The sequence below is a fragment of the Physeter macrocephalus genome, chromosome 8 (genome assembly GCF_002837175.3).
Source record: "Physeter macrocephalus isolate SW-GA chromosome 8, ASM283717v5, whole genome shotgun sequence".
In the NCBI taxonomy this organism is placed as follows: Eukaryota; Metazoa; Chordata; class Mammalia; order Artiodactyla; family Physeteridae; genus Physeter; species Physeter macrocephalus.
In genome coordinates, this window is record NC_041221.1 from 47,915,446 (window position 1) to 47,930,003 (window position 14,558).

The window sequence follows — 14,558 nt, forward strand, 5'->3', positions numbered from 1 at the left end:
GATGTTTCCTGTTTCTTAGGTAGGATTGTATTGCTATAAACTTCCCTCTTAGAACTGCTTTTGCTGCATCCCATAGGTTTTGGGTCGTCAAGTTTTAATTGTCATTTGTTTCTAGGTATTTTTTGATTTCCTCTTTGATTTCTTCAGTTATCTCTTGGTTAGTTAGTAGTGTATTGTTTAACCTATATGTGTTTGTATTTTTTTTACAGATTTTTTACTGTAATTGATATCTAGTCTCATAGTGTTATGGTCAGAAAAGATACTTAATGTGATTTCAATTTTCCTCAATTTCCCAAGGCTTGATTTGTGACCCAAGATATGGTCTATCCTGGAGAGTGTTCCATGAGCACTTGAGAAGAAAGTGTCTTCTGTTGTTTTTGGATGGAATGTCCTATAAATATCAATTAAGCACATCTTGTTTAATGTATCATTTAAAGCTTGTGTTTCCTTATTTATTTTCATTTTGGATGATCTGTCCATTGGTGAAAGTGGGGTGTTAAAGTCCCCTACTATGATTTTGTTACTGTCAATTTCCCCTTTTATGGCTGTTAGCATTTGCCTTATGTATTGAGCATTTGCCTATGTTGGGTACATAAATGTCTACAATTGTTGTATCTTCTTGGATCGATCCCTTGATCATTATTTAGTGTCCTTCTCTGTCTCTTGTAATAGTCTTTATTTTAAAGTCTATTTTGTCTGATATGAGAATTGCTACTCCAGATTTCTTTTGATTTCCATTTGCATGGAATATCTTTTTCCATCCCCTCACTTTCAGTCTGTATGTGTTCTTAGGTTTGAAGTGGGTCTCTTGCAAACACACATATATGGGTCTTGTTTTTGTATCCATTCAGCCAGTCTATGCCTTTTGGTTGGAGCATTTAATCCACTTACATTTAAGGTAATTATCGATATATATGTTCCTATTACCATTTTCTTAATTGTTTTGGGTTTGTGTTTGTAGGTCTTTTTCTTCTCTTGTGTTTCCTGCCTTGAGAAGTTCCTTTAGCCTTTGTTGGAAAGCTGGGTTGTGTAGGCTTCCTAGTGGAGGTAACTTGTGCCTGTGTTCTGGTGGATGAGGCTGGATCTTGTCTTTCTGGTGGGCAGGACGGTGTCCGATGGTGTGTTTTGGGGTGTCTGTGAACTTATTATGATTTTAGGCAGCCTCTCTGCTAATGGGTGGGGTTGTGTTCCTGTCTTGCTAGTTGTTTGGTATAGGGTGTCCAGCACTGTAGCCTGCTGGTCGTTGAGTGGAGCTGGGTCTTAGTGTTGAGATGGAGATCTCTGGGAGAGCTTTCGCCATTTGATATTACATGGGGCTGGGAGGTCTCTGGTGGACCAATGTCCTGAACTCAGCTCTCCCACCTCAGAAGCTCAGGCCTGACACCTGGCTAGAGCACCAAGACCCTGTCAGCCACATGGCCAGGTACATAAGGAGTTTCTTGCCTTTTGGGAAGTCTGAGGTCTTCTGCTAGCATTCAGTAGGTGTTCTGTAGGAGTTGTTACACGTGTAGATGTATTTCTGATGTATTTTTTGGGACGAAGGTGATCTCCACGTCTTACTCCTCTGCCATCTTGAAGGTCCCCCGGGGTGGTTAGTTTTTATGGGCTGCATAATTTCATAGGCTAGTGAGTAGGAGGATTATTCCAACTATTTTGCCGTAGGGGTGAGATTTCCAGGAATTGGGCCACCACCCACTTTCTGACCTTGTGTGGTGGCCCTCGGAACTGTCATGGTGCCTATGGGTGTGTCATTTAGATGCTAATGTATTACGATGAGCATATAATGAGGCTCAAGGTCTACTGAAGGTTGAACCTTCTGCCATCTTGAGCCTAGCTGGTTCTAACCAGTTTTTTCATATCCTATGGCTATGTCATTCTTTTAGAGGTTGTGCCCTGCCCCCTTCCCTCCTGTTTCACTTCCATACCCTCTTTGGAAAGATGACCATGTTTCCTGCAGTAGACCCCTGCTGCTTAAGGGTATCTATATCTCTATCTGAGGTCTATCTCTTTAGACCTCAGATTGGGAATGACCCACAGGTCTCAGTGGGTCTCTGACCTGGAGCAAATGGCCTCTGGTCTCAACCAGAGATCTAGTGATGGAGAGGTGACCCATTCTTGCCACCATGATTTCTTTTTTCTAGCAGTCCTTGTGGTAATTTGGGTACCTGGGAGAGCAAGTTCAGGTTTGTGGCTAATTTGGGGATGTTAGTACAGTTTGATAGGAGGCTGAACTAAGGTCATGGCAGTAGCACTAGAAGGAAGATGTGGATTTATTCAGTCAGTCATTTAGTCAGTCAGACAGCAAATATTTCTGTAATGCCTATTATATTCTAGAGACTACTATAGGTGCCAAGGATAAAGGATGACCACAAAAGGCCTGGCCCTCATGGAGCTTACATTCTTTGGGCTATTGAGGGCAGCATGGTGGGTGGTGTTGTATCTGGAACATAAGAGAGAGGGGGGAGTTAAAGATGCTCCCAGATTTTTGGACTGTGGGGAACATGGGAGAGGAGATTTGGAGACTGAAGATGGTTTTAATCTAGAACATTTGGAGTTTGAGGTGTCTGTGAGCCATCAAGGCTGAGATGCTTAGTTAGATACGCAGGGCTTACTTGAAAAGATACACTGGGCAGGTGCTTGGAGATACTGTGGGAATGGATGAGACCTCCTGGAAGAATGGGACTCACACTAGGGCTCAGCCAGGGGCAGGTGTACATCAGGACCACCTGGGGAGCTTCCTCGGACTCTGTGCATCAGTGTCCTTGACCCAGACATTTAGAGATTTTGAAATACCCCATGTGGGCATCCTCCCTAAACTACCACCATTGAGATGTCCTCTAAGGGGAATGTGATTACGTTGAAGCAACAAAAAGGGTTGAGAGTTACTGATACAACCTGAGAGGAGGCCAGCGTCCAACTGAAAGCCTCTACAGCTTCGTGAAATTTGGAGGTACATGCCAGAAGCTCCAAAGCTGCTGGCTAGGGTCTGAACAAATCAAGGCTTTAGTGTCAGTTTTTCACTAGCTGCTGAGATCTCACACGGCGCTTAGCTGCTCTGAGTTTTAATTTCCCCGTCATTAAAATCGGAGTGTATCTTCTGCTCTATACTCTTGCCCAGATGCTTTTGTCAAGTTTCACAGTCTAAGTCTCTTTGTCCCTCTCCCGTGTTAAATGATCTTAGCATTTAATCATTGTTAATAATGAATCATTGTAAAATGACTTAAATGACTTCTGCCTGGGGTGGGGAGGATGCACATGTGTGTACGTGTATGCCTGTGTGTGCACGAGTGTGCACGTGTGTGTGGCAACAGGAGGCTGGCGAGTGGAGACTCGGCCTTCCTGCTTGCTTTTTCGGATGACGTGGTCAGAGTGAGCCTGCACCAGTGAAAGCAAGGAGTCACAAGGTGTGGTCGCGCACAGTAGGCACTCGAAGGCTGGTTTTGGCCTTAACCCTCTCTAACCCGCCTGGAGTTAGGGGAGAGCGGGGCCTAGAAGTCCGTCGTCTAACTGTTACTCCAGTAGGCTGCCAGCTCTCTGGTGCTACCACTGTCTCCAGCATCCTTCTCCATTTCTTGCTGACTCTTAACAGGAACTGCTGTTAGAGGCTCTCAGCTAGATTTCCCTTTGCTGGAAGTCCGCCGCTGGGCCGGAAGGACTCCTCTGCAAGATCCCCTCACAACCCAGCTGAGCCCAGTTTATGAAGCTGCGTGATGCTCGAACTGGGCCTGCCCCTAATGCTAGTGCATCCAGAGCAAGAGTTCAAATGGACACCTCCATACCACCTGTAAAAACTTACAATTCATTCACAAAATAAACAGTTAGATGCAAGATTTTCTCTCCTTCTGCCTTGACAAATATGCTTTCCTAATGACCCTGGAAGACCAGGTTGAAATTTAGATTTCTCAGACTCCCTGAATTTCCACTTGGAAAGCGGCAGTGTGGACAAGACTGGTCCCTGAGGCCCGGTCTGCTGCTCTTCTTGCTCTGTCCCTCCCTGGAGGCTGCGTCTGTGCACACACGTGGACACCGCAACCAGCAATCCAGCTCCGTCCACTGCCCGTCCCGGCAAACAGCGACCCACTGGCCACCCCATCACTGAGGGTGCACACACCAGCAGCACAGGTCCGCCTCAGAAGGACAGACCCAGGGAAGGGGCCACTGAGGACCCGGACACAGGCTCAGGACTATCCGGGCAGGGAACCCAGGGTCTTGTGTGCTCAGGGAGTGGTCCACAAGCCTGGGGAAGAGCCCCAGGCTCTTCTAGGCATGTCCTCCTGGCCTGGACACACACTCCAGCCAAGGGGCATGGTGTGGTCAAAGGAGGATCCAAACTGGGTCTTCTAAATCAGGGCCCACGTTTGTCTGGGTCTAATTGTGCCAGGAACCGCTCTGAGTGATTCTCTTCCCTGTCACCTTTAGTGTCCCGTGGATGCTTCCCCATGCGCTATTCAGGGAAGTATGAACGTCAGAGTAGGAGGGACATTAGAAATCATAGAATCCAGCCCATTGGTTAGCAGACGAGTAAATCGAGGCACTGCGCAAGGGTGGATTACATTCTGGAAAGATGCATTATTCCCTGGAATTGTACTCTGGAGTGGTGGGTTGTGGAATTACACGCTGGAACGGTGGATTTCAGAGGGAAGCCTGATTGTGATGTGAACCATAAACCCCCCACTAAAAGAAGCCGGAGGGCTCTGGAAGACATTTCATGCTGTTCCTCAGTGTCTGAGAATTTCCTGAATCCCTAGGTAACTGAACAAATACTGTTCTGTGTCTTAAACCCACATTTTTACTACTGCCTTGAAGGCATTACCTTGAAAGTGGCTCTAGTGGCAGATTCGGGTTACATATTCATAGTGCTGCTTTAGTAATATTAGTTGGAGCAAGCTTCAAAAAGATGGAAATAAGGGTTTTTTCCTATTCAGAATTTCCTGATTATTTTTAGTTGGTCTGGGCATTTTCCATTGCATCAGTGAATATAACTCTGTTCATTCCATGAAAATCAAATAACTAAAAGGCGAGCAATGTATTTCTGTCACAGATAACATTTTTGTTTGCGTTTTGGAGTGTTTTTATGAATTGGATTGCAAAACTAATTGAATCAGAGATGAATTTTACACAGGAAGTTGAAGTATTTTATGAAATAAAATTACCGTAAGAAATTGATTTAATCATTCAGAAGTTTCTAATGCAAAAACACGGTTTTGAAAGCCCTCCAAAGAAGAAAGCCCAAGAATACAGCTCCCTCATGGCAAAGAAACACACTTTTTATTTATTTTTCTCTTAAGAAGTATGGCTTTTAGCTTATAAGAACACAGCTTCAGGATAGATTGTATAAATGCATTATACTAGTTTTAAATGCTACAGTTCTTCAAAACTAGTTTTTTATTGCATAATATATAACCCAACATTCTAACCATAGTTGCTTAAATTTGAGTTATTTTTGTATTTAACTGCTTAAATCTTGTGTAGTCCACGTGTAAGTGGCCTACCACTTTGATTTTTTTTTAATGTTGAGGAAGCACTAATACGTTTTTATATCATAATAGATAAAATCCCAGAAGACCTCAGTGTTATAACTATTATCAACATTTTTTTGCTTCCTTAAGAGGTTTTAGAGAGAGTAACTTGGGCTCGACTTGCCCTGTCAAATGACTGGACTTTCTCCTGATGACTCAGAGGTTGTAGAGATGTGAGGAAAGTCTCTTTAATTTCACTCCTAATCTTTCATTCCCTAGCTGGAAGAGATTGAGAGAAATAGTTTGCTTGGTTCATTCCGGTTGGGACTACACTCCGATGTCTCTTTATCGTCAAAGCTGATACCAGGCCAAGCCTCAAGACTTCCCAGCTTGTTTCTCTGGCCTTTCCAGGTCTGCCACCGCCTGTCTGGAATCTATCTCCAACTCAGAGGGGCCCTCCTGGGGGGTTTGCTCCTGACTTCAGCTTGCCCGCTCTATGGATACTCCAATAATCATACAATGACTGTATAAATATTGTGCTTGCCCTGCAAATACAGCTTCAGACGGCCTGTATACAAATACAGCTGGAGACCTGCCTTTCCTTCAAGGACACCCCAGACAAACACACAAAGAGAAAAATGCTGAGCTCGCGATGCACATATGCCGTAAGACGAGGCCTCTGATGCTTCCTTCCAACCAGATGGCCCTTCACACGCCCCTCCTACTCATACGATTTAGAGTCCCCAATCCTACGGCCTTCAACTGCTTTGCCGAAAAAAGTTCCATTTAGTTTACTAACACACATTCTTCCAAGGAGGGCGCAGGCTGAGGGAACCCTGGGAGGGAAACTATCTCCCTTAGAATCTGCAAAGGCCAGAGAGACCTTGGGGGAAGTCTTGACAAATGGCAAATAAGTTCCGTTGCGAGCACAGCTCTGAACAGTTGGTGGTGCTTTTCCAGGCACTGGGTTGAGGAGGCTTCTGAGGCCTCCGTGAATGGGAGAGAATGGACTCCATGTGATCAATTTGATGCCGAGGGTGACTTCCAGGTTTCTGGATGTCATGGTGGATGATGATGCCATTTACCAGAACAGGGATTACTGGAGGGGCGCAGGTTAAAGAGAAAGATGATGAATTCACTTTTGACCTGTTGAATCTGAGAGGCCCGTGTGACATCTGGGTCCACTTGGCAGTTGGGTACATAGACCTGTCCTCTGGAAGAGAGGGCTGGGCTGGGGAAATGGACGGGGGAGGAGGGGGGAGCCCACCAGCATATGTGTGGTAATGACTGGCAGGGATGGGAGCACCCAGGAAGAGAGTGTAGTGGAGCTGAGAAGAGGACGTTCGGCGGAATCACCAAGAACACAGACTTTAAGGGGTTGAGAGAAGAAGATCGTCTCTTTGTTACAGCTCACTGTCTCTATCTCCTGCCCCGTTGATAAGATCTTACATCAGTAGACTCTAGACCTCAGTTTCTTCATCTGTAAAGCGGGAATAATGTCTCCTTCCTCTATCCCATACTCTTATGAGGATCGGTTGATTTCTGGTGACACGTGGTGGGTTGAACAAACATATTTACTACTGGTCCCTAAAAAACCCCACTAAAATGCTTGTCAGCTGGGGCAAAGAGCCTTAACCAGCAGGACAAAAGGATCAGCAGATGGCAGTGATGAAATTTTGGAAACTGAAATGCCCATGGACAAGTGGCAGTGTATTTAGAAACCAAAGAATGATGGTTGATAAGCCAGCAGTGAGGGGAAGATCAGAACTGGCTAATACTTGAACAGAGCTTTAAAATACACAAAAGTTTTCTTCTCTCTCTCTCTCATTCTCTCTCTCTTTTTTCTCAGATCTCTTCTTCTTTTTAAAGGAATAAATGTTCAAGTAGAAAAGATACTGATACATTGTATGAATAAACCAGTTTATCCCTTCCTTTACCAGTGGACAATTAGCTTATTTCCAGTAAAAATATTAAATAAGAAATGTGCAGATAAAATCAGAGTACGCAAACTCACATGGGGATAGGACATGTAACACCAAATGGTTGTTATCTCTGGAAGAGGGGAATGGAGAATGGCTTTTCAGCTATATTTTATCCCATCCCCCAACATACATACATTTATTTATTTATTTATTTATTTATTTCCAGCTTTATTGAGATATGATTGACATATAACATTGTGTAAGTTTAAGGTGTACAATGTGGTGATTTGATACATAGAGAGAGAAATGATTACCACGGTAAGGTTAGTTGACACATCTATCACTCACATAGTTAGCATTTTTGTGTGTGTGTGGTGAGAACATTTAAAATTTACTGTCTTAACAACTTTCAAGTACTATTAACTATAGTCATCTTGCTGTACCTTAGATCTCCAGAACTTACTTATTCAATTTATAACTGAAACTTTGTATGCTTTGACCACTTTCACCCACTCTCCCTGCCCACCCCCTATCTTTTCACCTTCTCCCACCCCTGGCAACCACGAATCTACTCTCTGTTTTTATTATGTTTGGCTTTTTTTGTATTTCACATATAAGTGATATAATATGGTATTTGCTTTTCTCTGTCTGACTTATTTCACTTAGTATAATGCCCTTAAGTTTCACCCATGTCATCACAAATGGAAGGATTTCCTTTTTTATGGTTGAATAATATTCCATTGTATGTATGTGTGTATATATCTATATCTATACCTATATCTATCACATGTTCTTTATTCATCCATCAGTGGACACTTAGTTGTTTCCACGTCTTGGCTATGAATAGTGCTGCAATGAACATGGGAGTACAGATATCTCTTTGAAATCCTGTTTTCATTTCCTTCGGATAAAGGTAACTGCCCAGAAGGGGGATAGCTGGATCACATAGTAGTTTTATTTTTAATTATTTGAGTAACCTCCAGACTGTTCTCCATAGTGGCTGTACCAATTAACATTCCCACCAACAGTGCACAAAGGTTCCCTTTTCTCCACACCCTTGCCAATCCTTGTTATTTCTTGTCTTTTTGATAATAGCCATTCTTGCAGGTGTGAGGTGATATTTCCTTGTGGTTTTGATTTGCATTTCCCTGATTTGTGATGTTGAGCACCTTTTCATGTATCTGTTGGCTATTTATTTGTACATCTTCTTTGGAAAGATGTCTATTCATGTTCTTTGTCCATTTTTTTTTTTTTGCGGTACGCGGGCCTCTCACTGTTGCGGCCTCTCCCGTTGCGGAGCACAGGCTCCGGACGCGCACGCTCAAAGGCCATGGCTCACGGGCCCAGCTGCTCCACGGCATGTGGGATCTTCCCGGACCGGGGCATGAACCCGTGTCCCCCACATCGGGAACCCGCGTCCCCCACATCGGCAGGCGGACACTCAATCACTACGCCACCAGGGAAGCCCCTTTATCCATTTTTTAATCATATTATTTGTTTTTTTGCTATTGAGTTGTATGAGTTCCTTATATACTTTGGATATTAACCTCTTATCAAATATATGGTTTGCAAAAGTTTTGTCCTATTTTATTTCTTTTTAAAAAAGATTTGAAAATTCAAATAATAATAATAATGATAGCATTACATGTTAATTATTTTGAGAAAGGGAAAAGAAAATCTTCCAATCAGTGTTCAAGGACACCTGAATGAATATACTGTAAAGGCAGCATTCTCAGAGCACTGGCTTTCCCACCAGCTCTAGTTTAGATTCTTCATGAAGATGTGAGGCCAGGACCATGGTCATGACCCCATCTCTCCTCCCCTACCCATCGTGAGATCTGGCTGGGCCATCCTCTAGGCCTTCACGTCCTGTGAGGCCCCGTGTTGATGCCTCCTTGGACACAGTTACATCCAAAGGGACATAATTGTGAGATGTAATTTAGAATCAGAACTGTCCGAGAATTGAGAGCATAGGGAGCAAAAAATTGGGGGAAATACTGTTCTAGATTATGGCCAGCCACCAAAGTAGGGCGGAGCAAGAGAGTGCCTGTTCTGTGTCCTTTATAATATCACGTCCCCCCATTAGTGCTTCAGTCACTGTTGATTGACAAATCTGTGTGGCATTGTTTTCGGCAGCAATAGCCTCTTTCCTGGACACCTTCATTTTACTGTGATAGTTGACTTGTGATACGGGCATATTATTTTATGCAGGTACCTTACCTTTGGTTAAGAGCTAGTAAATCTGCTTCATTAATTACAAACTATTTTTAATCTTACTGTTAGATTGAGAGACAGACAACAAACATGAGACAACGCAGCCTCCCCTAAACCGACTGGTATAAACTAGTACAAACTCTTCATGAAGCGTTATTTTGTAGATTTCCTTTCGTTCTGAAGGAGCCTGGTCATACTGGCGCCCATGCAACATTTGGTCTTTGAATATAAAAATACTTTTCCAGGTAATTTTTTCAAATTATGAAAAACAATATAATAGCATTCTGTAAAGCTTACTAAATAGAAGAAAACAGGAAAAATAATCATCCTTAATCTCAACTACCTTAATGTAACAATTAGCCTTTTACTTTTGCCTTCCAGTTATTTTACAAATGAGTATTTCGTATGACTCTAATAACAGTATTGATGGTAATTGGGTATACTTTTTATTTAACACTACACCCTAATTGTTGCTACAGAGGGATACAAGCCTCATTCTTAAAATAAACTTTTAATTTTGAAATTAATTTAGATTTATAGAGAGTTGCAAAAATAATAGAATTCCTGTCTTTTACCCAGTTTCTCCTCATGTTAACATATTATATGACCGTGGTACATTTGTCAAAGCTAAAAAATTAACTAGTGCTAGTACTAACTAGTAATAGTACAATATTATCAAATAAACTACTGACTATTTGGTTTTCACTCATTTTCCCACTATGTCCTTTCCCTGTTCCAGATCCTAAGAAACCGTAACGTGTTTAGTCAAATCTCATTTTTGATGTTTGTATAACAGTCCATCTTGGTAATGTACTATTATTGACTTGACTTTTGCCCTGTTTCTAAATATTTAGATTGTTTATGGTCTTTCCATATCACAAGTGATCCTCTGAAGGGCACCTTCATGCGAGCAGCCTTCTCTTCTTTTAAGATTCTTTCCTCACGACAGACTGTAATCCCACCTCTGAGAGTCCAAGGGAAGGAACATACTTGTGGCTCTGGATATTACTGCATTTTGCCTAATTGTCTTCCAAAATGCCTGCGCTCGTTTACTCTGCCATAAGTAATTTTTTGAGATCAGCACATTTATGTACTCTTGTCAGCATTAGTTACTATCGCTTAAACATTTTTGGCTAATTTAATAGGTGAAAATGACATCTCAATTTTAAGAAGTTGTATTTATTTGATAACTAGCAAATCTGAATATTTTGCCATGTGTATTTATCAGCTATATTTTCTCTTATGGGAGTTGTCTCTTCATATTTTATTTATTAGGGCCTGAATATGTTTTTTCTCAGTGTGTATGAGTTTTATAATAAAAGGATCCCTTGGCCGGCATTTTGCTGCAATTATTTACCTTTTGATCTGTTGTTTTTATTTTTTCTTTTGTAATCTTTGAAGGGCATAATGAAGTTTTATGATGTGGATCCATCACTTTTGATTTATTTTCTTTAGCACTTTTAAGCTTAGAAAGGTTTATCTTCAAAAAAAAAAGTATCTGATTTTAAAATTCAATTATTTTCCATCGTTTGATTTCCCATCTTTAACCATTTGATTCATCCGAGGTAGTTTTGGTGTTTGGCCCAAACGACTGACCTGGCTACCTCTCACTCACCAGCTGCCGACGACCACAGCTCCTACATCAGCAGCAGTCAAAGCTGCCTTTGTGATCCTAGATGAGTGGATGACACGCACCCCTCCCCTGCGCTGCCCAAGGCAGAATCCTGGGGGCTTTCATGACTCTCATGCATCACCCCACCTACATCTACTCAACCATGGCGCTCTGCTATGTGGTGCTTCCCCGACTCTTGGAGGAAGAGTGTATACTGCTCCCTTTGCTTGGGCCACTTCTCCATCCCCACTTTGTCGCATTCTTATTAGTCTGCCAGGTGGAGTCAGGTGTATCCTTGCTATGTGCCACCAAAGTGCTCCATCCTTCCCTTTACGTTCCTCACACCCAATTGTAATGTCCTGCTAACTTGTTGGTGGTCCTCTGTGTCTCTTCATTATTAAGGTAGCCGCGCCGACTAAGCCAGTGCCTGATACATATAGGAGCTCGATAAATATATGTTAGGTGTGTGAAAGATTGAATAGATGAAAGAACATGCCGATAAGAATAGAAGTCATATCTAGCTGTGTTCTAGCAGGGCTTGATTTGAGTACTTTCTTAGAGAACATGAACATAAAGGGGATAGTATATTAGAATTCAGGCTTTTCATGGTACCAGCATGTCATGGATATTGTGGATTGGCTTGTTCAACAACATCCATTTTACCCTCCTTCTAGGTGTCATTACTGTAATGCAAAGGCTGGAAAAATAAAAACATTTCCCAGACTGCCTTGCAGTCAGTATTCTGGATGTAAATTAGGTCCCACCAATTAGACTCACTCTTAGGACTTACAGAAGGCAGGAATGGGAGGAAGGCCACTTTCCGGCTGCTGTTTGTCCTGCCAAGCAAGGCCATCAAAACATGACAACTCATCATTCCAAGGTTCACCACCACTTTCGTGTGTGTCTGGAGGCAATTGTAATGGTAGGAATGGCAGGATCGAGTGTGAAGGCTGGGGTTTCTTGGTTTTGAATCACCGCAATAGCGAATTAGCTAGTTATCATCTATCTACCTATTACCTCTCTCTCTTTCTCACCTATTTATTTACATATTTGTAAAATAGAGCTAATGGAGACTCCTGAATTCCAGTCCCCTAGTCTTTCCACCAATTTTATAACCACGTTTCTGCTTAAAATACCTAGAGAGTTTTCTGTTTTCTGTACTGAACAGATCCACAAGGGATACAAGGACTGGTTTCCCTCTCACTGACCCAAGTAGCCCAACTTGATAAGTTGTAATTTTTCCCAAAATGAAGAGAGTAGTGCTATTCCTAGGACCTAGGATGAGATTGTGCTTACTGGTTATTCTGTGGTCTGTGAGGGGTCTGTAAATCATTTCCACTATCTTTTCCCCCATTCCCAGCTTCCTTTGAGATTGTGATAGCATAGACCTCAACTCAGCAATAAAACTGCCCAGTAATAAATAATTATACAGCTGGACCCAAATGTAAAACTACACAGGAAAAAGTATAGGTAAATGACTCAGATCTTTTAACATATTAAGAGCTCTTTTAAATCAGTGGGAAAAAAAGAAAATAACCCAACTGAAAAATATACAAAACGCATGAAGGGAGGAAGAAAAATAGCCAAAGAAGATATTAAAATATTCCTCTTTCTTTCTTATCAGAGTAGCAACGATTTTAAAGTCATACTCAGATCTGGTGAAGATGTGTTCCTTATACTGGGCATTCTCATACACCTCCATAAGCTTCTAAATTGGTTAATTTTCTAGGTGTAAGTTTGGTTACATTTATAAAAATCTTTAAAACATTCATTCTCTGGATCAGCAGTTTTCAGCCGGAGTCAGTTTTGCCTGCCATGGGGCATTTGACAATGTCTGGAGATGTTTTTGGTTTCCACAACTACAGTTGGTGGGTGCTACTAGCATCTAGCGGGCAGAGACCAGGGATGCATCTCAACATCATCCTACAACACAGAGGACAGCCCGCACGAAAAAATATACAGCCCGAAATATCAGTAGAGTGGAGGTTGAGAAATTCTATCTTAGACGCAAAAGTTCTGCTTGGAGAATTTACCCAAATAAAAAAATTGAATGTACTTCAAGATTCATTTATTAAATCCTTTTTGGAGAGCAACATGTCAGTAACTATTAAAAATTAAGATGCACATACTCATAATTTTTAATAGATATCCATGCTAGAAATGCTTGGACTTTTGTGCATGAAAAGGCACACACACAGATGTTCTTCTCAGCCTTATTGTTAACAGTGAAATTTTGGAAACAACCTAAATGTCAATTACTGGAGTCACAGTTAATGTCCGTGCATGCTCTGCGTAGCAGAGTATTTGGCCATCCCACCACCCAGTACTCTTTTCCTATGATCCTGTCCTCCTTTGGGAGACTCCTGTACAGTGGATAGGCTTGGTGGAAGAACTATTTCCAGGACTCCATTCATCCTATCCGTTTCCAGTTTGGAAACCAGAAAAAACTGATCTTTCCTCTCTGATCCTTTGGTCACATGACATGTTTGTCACATGACATAAGTTTGGCCAATCAGATGGGACTTTAAATCTTGAACCAAGGCAGAGCCGGAGAATAGTTGAAGATCAAAGCCCTGAGTGGCAGCACTGGTGGCAGTGGTAGGTGTCTATGGCAGTTATTGCCAATTGATGACACTGAACCTCTGTTACTTGGTCCACCAGAAAGGCCTTCGATTTTGTTATTGAAAATATTGGTGGTGGAAGGCCCCAGCAGTAGCCCAGTAAATAGACACATTAGATCTCTGTGAATTGCAAACAAAGTATCCCAACTGATATGCTGGAGAATTATACACAGTCACTAAAAGGAAAGATCATCAGGACATATTAGTAAGTGGAAAATCAAACTGAAGAACACTCGTTCACTAAAGGAACGTTTATTGAGCTCTTGCATTTATTAGTCTCTGTGCTCTGAACAGGACATACCTAGTTGCTGCCCTCATGGAGCATTATTTAAAATAGAAAAATATCAGAAATAAATTGTGTCTAACAATAGTGGAATGAGATACACTATAAATTATGGCACATGTATTATATGGAAGAGCTAACAGCCATTAAAAATAAAAATAATTATTTTGATTAGTAAATATATACTATCAGTTTATATATATGTTAATATTTATATATATACACTATATATACTATGTCAAATAAGAATATATGTGAGTACATATTGAATATATATAATATGAATATATAATATGAATATATATGAATGTTATATATAATGAACACAATTAAAATTATATATACATTATATAAATAAAAATATACATATGTGTGTATGTGTGTGTGTATATATATATATTTCAAAAAATTCCATGTAACCAAAAGGAGGTATACTATATAAAAATG

General features: G+C 41.4%; 1 protein-coding gene across 1 annotated transcript in view; it reads left to right on the forward strand.

Moving 5' to 3' along the window:
- EGFLAM (EGF like, fibronectin type III and laminin G domains) overlaps positions 1 to 14,558 on the forward strand; it is a 176,045-nt gene that overhangs the window by 32,961 nt on the left and 128,526 nt on the right. The window lies entirely within an intron of this gene.